Here is an 8,236-nt window from a genome sequence, read left to right on the forward strand (position 1 = left end):
ATGTTTTCACGACCAACGACTTTCTCGGTCGGGCTCTAGACTCTCGTCCTAGTGCGAGCTATAAGTGAGCATGCTCTTACGACCAACGACCTTCCCGGTCGGGCTCTAGACTCTCGCTCCAGTGCGAGTTATAAGTGAGCATGCTCTCACAACCAATGACCTTCTTGGTCGGGCTCCAAACTCTCTCTCCAGTTTGAATTATAAGTGAGTATGCTCTCATAACCAACGACCTTCCCAGTCGAGCTCCAGATTCTCGCCCCAGTGCGAGTTATAAGTGAGCATGTTATCACGACCAACGACCTTCCCGGTCGAGCTCCAGACTCTCGCCCTAGTGCGACTTATAAGTGAGCATGCACTCACAACCAATGACCTTCCGATCGGGCTCTAGACTCGAGCCCCAGTGCGAGTTATAAGTGAGTAAGTTCTCATGACTAATGACCTTCCCGATCGGGTTTGCCAGACTCCCACCCCAATGAGAGTTATAAGCGAGACTGCTCTCGTGACCAACGACCTTCGGTCGGTATGGCAGTCTTACGCCCCAAGCACGAGCTGTTAGAATGTATAGTAAAACTCTAGCCTTTTGTAAACATTTTATTTTGAAATAAAGAATCATATTGGTCAAATGTCCACATTTATATGCTAAGTGTAGTTGTTCAATTAATTTATATTGTAGATAACATGGTGTGTGGTGTCACACACAGAAGATCATTTTATCAATTCCTTATAAATTATAAATAGTAGCTCACGACTAAGATGGAAAGGAACAAAATCATTGGAATAGTCGTAGTGTAATTTGATATTAGTTTATCTTAACTATAAAATTATACTAGTACACTCTAAGTGTATTGAGCTGGATCATTTAAGGTAAGTTCTTTTTATACTGACTGAATAAAAGAACAAGACTTTTGTTATTATGGAAGTGTGTGCTCTTAATCGCGATATAATAACAAACACATATATCTAGTATTTATTTTTTTGACTTATCAATAGGTGAGATTTAGTTCAATAATAAATCAAGAAGCCCGATAAGTTGGGAAATGATATCATTTATAGTGTGTGTGTTGGATCGTGAAACGTCGATAGAGGGGGGGTGAATATCGATTCGAAAAACCAGCGTTAATAAGAGTTAAGTGCAGCGGAATAATAAAGATTGAGACAAACTGAACACGGTGTTTTTTACTTCGTTCGGAGCCTGTGACGACTCCTACTTGAAGGCCCGTACTTCGTGAGTACTTTCGTTGGGCAATCACTATCAATTCGAATATTACAGAGTTAAGTACAAGAATTGACAGATAAAGAAAATACCGACAATAGAATTAAAACAAAACCAGCACTGAGTCGGAGAGCTTTTCGTGGCGTCGCAAGAGCACAGAGCAGCAGATCTTGGATTCTCAGTTCATATCGAAGCTCTACCCTTGCCCCTTCTTTTATATGAAGCTCAGGGCACCCCGGATCCCTTCCGGGCGCCCTGGTGATACGTGGCAGGTCCAACCAGTGAGCTCCACGTGGCGACGCGCAATCGGGATAAAACTTGCCTCTCGTGCGCCCGGATCCCCTCCGGGCGCCCGGACCACATTTCTCCAGAACAGGTCCTTCTCTTGCAAGACAAGGTTAGTCTGAGGCAAGTATAATAAATTTCCTGCAAAACAAAGTGTTAGCACAGTTCATGAGTTTGACATGAAAAAATATGACTTAGATTCCGTCTTTCCGAGACCGGAATCTAGTTACGATCTCGACTTAGATATCCGAAATGGATCTAAGCCGGATCGACGCCTAATGTTCCCTTCTTGGGAACGCGTCCTCACAGTCACTCCCTTCCAGTGACTTACCTTTACTCACCTGCCAGACGTCTGGTCAGCCATTCGACCCGTCTGGACTTCTCGCCAGCTATCTGGTCAGCCCATCGACCTAACTGGACTTCTCGCCAAGCGTCCGGTCAGCCCGTCGACCCGCTTGGACTTCTCGCCAGCTATCCGGTCAGCCCGTCGACCTAGCTGGGCTTCGTGCCAGACATCCGGTCAGCCCGTCGACCTGTCTGGACTTCTCCTACACACTCGATCAGAGTGTTAGACAACAACAAACTAACTTAACCTGATTTGTCATTCATCAAAACCTGGGTTAAATCGTTAGTACTAACCGCGCCAACAGTGTGTTGTTGATTATAGAAGGAAACTGTGTCCTAGTAATCTAGGTTGATGATGTCCCCAAGAGGAGCTCATAAGGATTGTCATGTAAACCCTGCAGGTGGACTTAGTCTGACATGATAATGAAGTTGAGTGATACTACTCTTGGAGCTAGATATTAATTAAGTGAGTTGTCAGTAACTCATTTAATTAGTGGACATTTTATATCTTAAACACAGGGAGACTAATACACTCATAATAAGAAGGAGCCCAAAATGTAATTTGGGATTGGTGCGGTAGTTCAATAATAATTCTTTAGTGGTATGAATTATTATTGATAAAATTAAGTTGAGTGTTCGGGGCGAACACGGGAAGCTTAATTTCATCGGGAGACCAAAACCAATTCCTCCTCTCGGTCGCTATCGTAGCCTCTTATTTATAAAGTATTATACCCACCTATACCCACCTTCTTACCCATCCTTATATGGCCGACCAAGCCAAGCTTGGAGCCCAAGTAAGGGTTGGCCAAGACATGGTTTGGATGGGATGAAATGTGGCCGACCACAATAAAATTAAAAGGATTTCATTTTTTAAAAATTTTCTTATGTGGATTCCATGGTTTTAAAAGAGAGTTTAAAATTTAAATCTTTCCTTTTATAGCTTTCTACAAAAGATTAAGTGAAAGGTTTGAAATCTTTCCTTATTTGTAGTTGAAAGGAAGATTTTAATTTTTTGATAAAACTTTCCTTTTTTAACCATCCTCATGATTTAAAAGGGAGTTTTAAAATTAAATCTTTCCTTTTATAGTTTCTACAAAAGATTAAGAAAAGATTTGATATTTTTCCTTATTTGTAGATTGAGATGAAGATTTTAATTTTAAAGATAACTTTCCTTTTTGGAAATCATCCATATGTTTTAATAGAGAGATTTTAATTTATAAAAGTTTCCTTTTATAACCAACCATGAAGGGAATTTTTAAAGAGAAATTTTATTTTAAAAATTTCTGGAAACAAATTAGGAAGTTTTAATTTTTGTTTAAAACTTTCCTTAGATGGAGGATCATGAGGTGGCCGGCCAAATAGAACAAGAAAGGAAATATTAATTAAATTTTCCTTTCATTGGCTAAGAGAATAAGGAAGTTTTTATAAAATTTTCCTTATTTACCAAGACCAAGGAATATAAAAGAGAGGGTAGAGATGCCTCACCACACAACTTATGTTCTAGTTTTCCTCTCTTTTATTTCTTTGGTTGGTGGTCGGCCCTTCTCATCTTCTTCCTCTCCTCTTTTTCTTCTTCATTGGTGGCCGACGGCATCAACTCTCAAGGAGCTTGTTGGTGATCGGATTTTGCTTGAAAATGGAGAGAAAGGAGGTTTTGTTTATAGCATCCCTTGGAGCTTGGTGGTGTGGCCGAACCTCATCTATTCTTGGAATACTTGTGGTGGCCGAAACTCACAAGAAGAAGAAGGTAGCTTGGGTGGTTCTCGTCTCGGTAGATCATCGCCCACACGACGTCCGAGATAAGTAGAGGAATATGGTAAAAGATCAAGAGGTTGTTGTTTACAAAAAAAGGTATAACTAGTAATTTCTATTCCGCATCATACTAGTTTTCTTTGTATAGTTTTTGAAATACCAAACACAAGAGGCATATAATTCTAGGTTTCGAATTTGTGATTTGAGTTTGTGTTTTTTTTTTATTTTTTGAATTTGTGATTCGATTGTTCTTTTTGGTTAAACCTAGGGTTATATAAGGAAATTAAATATTAGATTTTATTGAAAGACTTTGTCTAGGAAGTGGTGGTTGCTCCTATATCCAAGAAGGCCTAGTGCCTCGCCATGTTTAACTTGGAAGCCGATCTCTGAAATTAATATTTAATTGAATTTGTAACATGAGTGGATTTGGATTAATAATGTTAAGTTCCATTTGTGATCCAAGTCTAAACCTAAAAGAACAGATAAGTTAAATTTAGAATCAATAATGTTAAGTTCTGTTTGCGATTCTGAATTTAATTTCTAAAGAACATAATAGGTTGTTAGCAAAGGTTCGACACTTGTACAAAATTTTGTACACTGGAACCGGTACGATATTCCTAGGATCAACCAACACGAGCGCGGTAACGCGATAACAATAATGCAACATGGAAAGGTGGTAAGTGTTGGGGCAATTTTCCTAGGTCAAGGTTGACCAGTTTGACTAAGCTTGAGTTGAGTCAAGCTTGAGTCAGGATTTGAGTTTTGATGTTTGACAATATAAGGAGATTGTTGGAGCAATCGTCCGGTTATGGAGATGGTCAAAGGGTTGACCAGCTTGATGTGAATACAAGTCAAGCAGGTCAAGGTTGACAGGAGACTTGACTGGGAAAGTCCTAACTGGATGTTAGCCATTTGGAAAGTCCTAGTGAGGAGCTAGGCAGGAGAAAGTCCTGGTGAGAAGCCAGGCAATGGTAAAGTCCTAGTGAGGAGCTGGGCAGGGGAAAGTCCTGGTGAGGAGCCAGGCAACGGGAAAGTCCTAGTGAGGAGCTAGGCAAGGGAAAGTCCTGGTGAGGAGCCAGACAACGGGAAAGTCCTAGTGAGGAGCTAGGCAGGAGAAAGTCCTGGTGAGGAGCCAGACAATTGGAAAGTCCTGGTGAGGAGCCAGGCAAGTGGAAAGTCCTGGTGAGGAGCTAGGCAGTTGGAAAGCCCAAGTGTGATCTTGGTAAAGGAGAAAGTCCTGGTGAGGAGCCAGACAATTGGAAAGTCCAAGTGTGATTTTGGCAAAGGGTGTAAGTCCAAGCTTGTGGTCTTGGCAAGGTAAGTCCTGGTATGACTTGGCAAGGAAGGCCCTGTTGGAGCAATCCCAATGGTCCGTGCGACCATGTGTTTTGGTGTTTGGGCAAAGGGTTTAAGTTAGGTTCACCCTTGTATTTGATATGTGTATTTGAGTTGTGCAGGTTTGCAGGATACACATGTGACTCAGGTTGATGGCTTCGGGTCTGGTGAAGGATGGAGCATCTGAGGGACCATGGACAAGGCAGCGAGGACAAGGGCCGAGGGAAGCGACTTCGAGGCATACGCGAAGGATGGCATTGGGGACGAGCCGCGGGCTTGAATGCATCCGAGGGACGAGAGCCAAAGGAAGTAGGCTTGAAGGTAAAAGGTCAAAGCTGCAAAGGAAGCATCAAGTGAGTCATAAGGGTGAGGGTACGAGTGCACGAGAGATTGTACTCGGAGTAAAATCCTAGTTTTAGGGTTTTACTGTAGCGTTACTATAGCAGTACTGTAGCAGTCGACTGCATGTTTTAGCAGTCGATTGCATGTTTTAGCAGTCGACTGGTGCAGTCGACTGGGGCAGTATTGAGCCGTTGGGATGTAACGATCGAATTTCCACAGAGGGCAGTCGACTGCATGTTTTAGCAGTCGACTGGTAGGCGGGGTTTTCCAACCCGTGGCCTATAAAACCAAAGCTTGGGAGCTTGGTTTGAGTTGACGAAATAGAGGTGGTTAATCTCTATTAGTAGTCTACTTGTGCCCTAGCGTCAAAAGAGTTCTTGTGAGGGTTGTGGTGAGGTTTCTCCACCACAAGGAGCTACGTGAGCTAGCCGGAGTTTGCCGGGGAGTAATCCACCGAAGGATCGGGATCGTCCACCTTACGGACAGCCGTGGAGTAGGAGCCCTAATCTCCGAACCACGTTAAACAACGTGTTAGCTTGGTTTGCATTTCTTATTCTTGTCTTAAGCTTTCTTTGTATTCATATTTGTAGTTAGTATTAGATTTCCGCTGCGCATACTAACAATAGTGTAGAAAGCGAGTATTTGGGGGTGCCGTCTATCCAACCCCCCTTCAAGCCGGCCGTCCGATCCCCTACAAGTGGTATCAGAGCAAGGCCGCTCTCCGTCGGACTAACCGCCGAGGAAGCAAAGATGACCGGCTTGATAGATCCGCCAAAGTTCGAAGGAGGAAGCTTATGGGATATCACCTTTTGGATGGTGAAGATGAAGAACTTCTTCGAGACGGATTGGGACACAATGATGGTGGTGGAAGAGCCATTTGAAATCCCTAAAGACAAGAAAGGGAAGAAGCTACGAACACGACATTGGACGGAGGAGCAAACCTCACGATCGGAGGCAAACTCAAAGGTAATAGCAATTTTAATTGATTTATTGCCTCCTAATGTGATAAGTGGTGTAGGTAGGTGTAGGTAAATATGAGAACGCCCATGAATTGTGGAGTAAAGTGAAGAAATTTCCATGGGAGGAATTTTTGCCTACACAACAAGAAGAAGAAAAATCCGAAGAAAGTGATGAAGTGGTCCAAGAGGAGAAGAAGGACCAATCGGATGTGGAGCCCAAGGAGTTGGGTTTAGTAGCTCAAGAAGAGGAGGTGGAGCAAACGGAAGTTGAGTCACGCTCAATATCCGAGGAGGAGAAGGAAGATGAGGTATCATCTACATCCTCAAGAATTGAAGAAGATTCCAAGACAAGTGAAGAAGATGAAGTCTTGGAAGTAAACATAGCAAGCACCTCCATCGAAGTGAAGTCAAAGAACAACATAATTTGCTTCGGATGTAATGAGAAGGGACACTACAAGAGTAGGTGTCCAATGAGTAAGAAGAAGGTATCTCCTAAACTCAATTCAATTCCTTTAGAATCTAATTTGAGTTGTAGGAAGAAGAAGGAGAAGAAGCACATTAGATGCTTCACGTGTGGAGAACTTGGACACTACCACACAAGATGCTCAAGGAAGGGAGAGTTCAAGAAGTTGGAGCATCTAAAGAAGTGGGAGAAGAAGAAGAGGAGCTCAAGTCAAGGGGGAGCTTCAAGGGTAAGGGAGGTATACCCTAATTTGAAATGCAATTCAAATTTTCATGTTCCCATGCATGCTAGGAGAAATGATTGTGATTATCATTGTATGCCCATGCAAAATTTTGGATTTAAATATCATGATAGGAATAGGGTTAATGTAGATCAAAACCCTAGGAAATCTATGCATGAAAAATCTAGAAACAATAGACCTAGGGAGACCCAAGGCATTAATCCCAAGAAGGGGAGACACATGCCTAGGAAGGGTAGGTCTAGGAATGTCCAATTTGGACAAATTAACTCTAGGGTTAGAAACCTAGAGAAGGAGAATCAAGCTTTAAGGGGAAAGCTTGATAAGTTGGAACAATTCCTTAAGAGATTCAATGTTGGATCTAAGGAATTAAGAATGATGTTGGGTAGCCAAAGACCCAACAATGATAGATCGGGCTTGGGATACCGATCTAGTCCCTCCAAGGCCAATGAGAGTTCATATGCTAGGGTGGCAAATGATCATGGCAAGGGAGAGGTCTCCAAGGCTAAGGGAAAGTCTTATGCTAGGGTTGCATATGACTATAGCAAGGAGAAGTCAATTAATGGCAAGGGAAAGTCATTTAATGGTAAGAAGAAATTAACCAAGGATAAGATGTCCAAGGTTAAGAAAGTTACGTTTGTAGGCCAAGTGTCACCGGGGGTGGACCGATGTGGCCTAGCCATTGTGGATGAGTCACCTAGGGAGGTGGCTAAGGCTAAGAGCTCTAGGGGGAGCTCTAAGAGACAATTTGGGACCTATGGCCAATGGATCTCAAGGGGGTTTTACTTGGGAGTCTAGACAAGCCATGGAATGTGCCAAGTGGTTTGGAGACGGACTTGAGTCTCAAACCTAGGGTTTTGGCACAATTAGTTTATGTTTCATGCAAGAAATATGACAATTGGGGTCATATAGCATTAAAATTGGTTTTGGATGTATAAATGCCATATAAACCAATGCTAGGGATGCATTGTGGGTTAATATGGGCAAATACATCAAGAGGAAGCCAAAACTAGGACTTTAGGTCAAGGTTCAATTGAACTTTTTAGCTAGTTTTGAGTTTTGTGTCAATCTTAGGATTGGTGATAGATACATTTTTGAATGTATTTTTCCCAAGTAGACATGGCTAAAACAGACCTCTCCACAAAATTTGGGGATTTTTGGAGGTCTGTGGAATTATTTGTGCATTTCTGAAATTAGGTCAGAAATGCTGAAAAAAGACTGAAAAACTGTGCCAGTCGACTGCTAGTTTTAGCAGTCGACTGCTAAAAGTTGCAGTCGACTGGCTGGAAACAGAAGCATTCTGT

Source organism: Zingiber officinale, chromosome 4A (assembly GCF_018446385.1).
Source record: "Zingiber officinale cultivar Zhangliang chromosome 4A, Zo_v1.1, whole genome shotgun sequence".
NCBI classification, from domain to species: Eukaryota; Viridiplantae; Streptophyta; class Magnoliopsida; order Zingiberales; family Zingiberaceae; genus Zingiber; species Zingiber officinale.